Source organism: Nicotiana attenuata, unplaced genomic scaffold, assembly GCF_001879085.1.
Source record: "Nicotiana attenuata strain UT unplaced genomic scaffold, NIATTr2, whole genome shotgun sequence".
Taxonomy (NCBI): Eukaryota; Viridiplantae; Streptophyta; class Magnoliopsida; order Solanales; family Solanaceae; genus Nicotiana; species Nicotiana attenuata.
Genome location: NW_017670255.1, coordinates 1,587,669 through 1,589,787, shown reverse-complemented (window position 1 = coordinate 1,589,787; position 2,119 = coordinate 1,587,669).

Sequence of the window (2,119 nt, the reverse complement as noted above, 5' to 3'; positions counted from 1 at the left end):
ACTCACTAGCTACTATTTACACCAAAAATGAAAAGAAAACAGACTCAAAACCCCCCCCCCCCCCCCCCGCACTGACATCCATCACGAAAGCCCAAATAAGAAAGACAATCCTTCCGAGCCATCCGCTGTGTCTTTGAAATATAAAATCACTCCACTAGGACATAACCCGTCGAACCTCGCCACTCAATCCGTGGCATTTCCGGCATAGCCAACAGTGCCGCCTTAGCGCAATAGTCCAGATAAGAAGGTTGTCATGTTATCCATCATCGGGAAGAGCCACCCGGTTCACACAAACTCCACCTTTGGAAGGAACCATAGCATTAGGAAAACCAAAGGCTTATTGCTAACAAAAACTTGTAAAAATAAAAAGCTATGCTATTAAGGAAAGTTGCAAAAGAAGCTATGGAGTAAAATGCGGAAAGTAAACTAAATATGTACAATAGGGGATTTAGCCGAATATACATAAGAGGGATGAATATATATATCAAAAAGTAACTTTGTATACATACCGAAATTGGAAAATAGCAAAAAAAGAAACAAATGGTAAAGTTATGTACATACCAAAAGTGCAAAATAAGCATAAAGGAGAAAATAGTATCATCATTACAGACCAACTACCAAATCATCAAAAAGTAGGACCACCCCCTCAAATGAAAGCTAGCATTGTCCTCAATGCTAACTAACCAAAAATAAGATCAAAAAGAGAGAGTTAGAGAGTAAAGAGAACTCCCTATGGGTCCTCCGTCTGCATGGGGTCCTGTGGCTGGGTGCCTGGATCATCTGGCAAGGGGTCCTGTGGCTGGCTAGAGGCACCTCCCTTCGGCTCCTCTAGCTAAATCTCTACATCATCTACCCGGGGTGTCACTCTCCTCCTCTTGGGCTCTCCCTGAGTCTCCTGATCCTGAACCTGCTCAGTATGAGCTGCTGGAGGCTGGTCTTGTAATAGTAACTCCAATGGTAGGTCTCCAGCTGACATCATCTTCTCTACCTCTCCCCTCAACTGCTTCACCGACCCTTTCGAGGCCAGAGTCTTTCTCAGCTTCTTTGTCTGTTCGCTCAGCTTCTGAAGTGATTTTCCTTGAAATGCAAGAGCATCCATAATCAGCTTTTGGTTGTCCAGGAGCTTCTTCTGGTTCTCCAGAAGCTCCTTAAGGGACACCTCCACTGAAGCTGGCACCTGGGGCTGTGCGGGGCTGACTGGGCTGCCACAGAACTGGATAGCACAGATAGCTTAGAAGTTGCTGCCTGCATCCAATTATTGATACTGGAGAGTGTTTGGCTCAACCTGTGAGCAGTTAATGGATATGCTGAGGAGGATGGAACTGCTGAAGGCATGGAAGTAGATGGTACGGAGGCAAGATCTGGTATGGCAGTGGGAGGCTGTAAAGTAGTGACTACCACAACTGGCTCTTCAGTCTGGCCAGTATAAGTAGTAGCTTTGCCCTTGGATTCCTTGGATTTGGGGTTGTCTGGACTCTTCAGGCTATACCATGAAAAGGGTATCTTGGGTTTTACCTTGACATCAAAGTTTCTTTTCTCCACCTCCTGATCTTCCAAGTACATGGTAAGGAAGTTTGGGAAGGGGTACGATCTATCACCCTCTTTGACCACTCTGGTGATCACCCTAGACATGATATTCCTGACATTGATCGGGAACCCCAGAATAATAGCCACCACTATAGTCTCCCGGGAAGGTGTTTTCGTGAGTAGTGGGGTCTAGCCTGCTGCATACAAAAGTCTCCCAACCCTTCGCCTCAAAGTTTAGGGTGTTCCTCAAGATACGAACCCCTACTGTTAACCATGCTGGAGTGGTATCTGGGAGAGCCAGGTATGATGCCAACCATGGGAAGGATGCCTCATCCATCGCAACCTTCTCCAAGTACAATGTCTCATTTTCATCATTGACGCCCAGATAGTCATTGATCGTCTTCCCATCAAACTTAACTTTCAAGTTCCGCACCTTAGTCACTTTTGTATCCTCCTTGATGTGGGAGGCATTGGAGTAGAATTCCTTGACTAAGTGCTCATTGGCATCCCACACCTTACCGGTGAAGCAATCTCATCCTACTCGTTCATTGAAGTGCTGCTTCATGTTGGGGTTGTGAGGCAGAAGATCCCG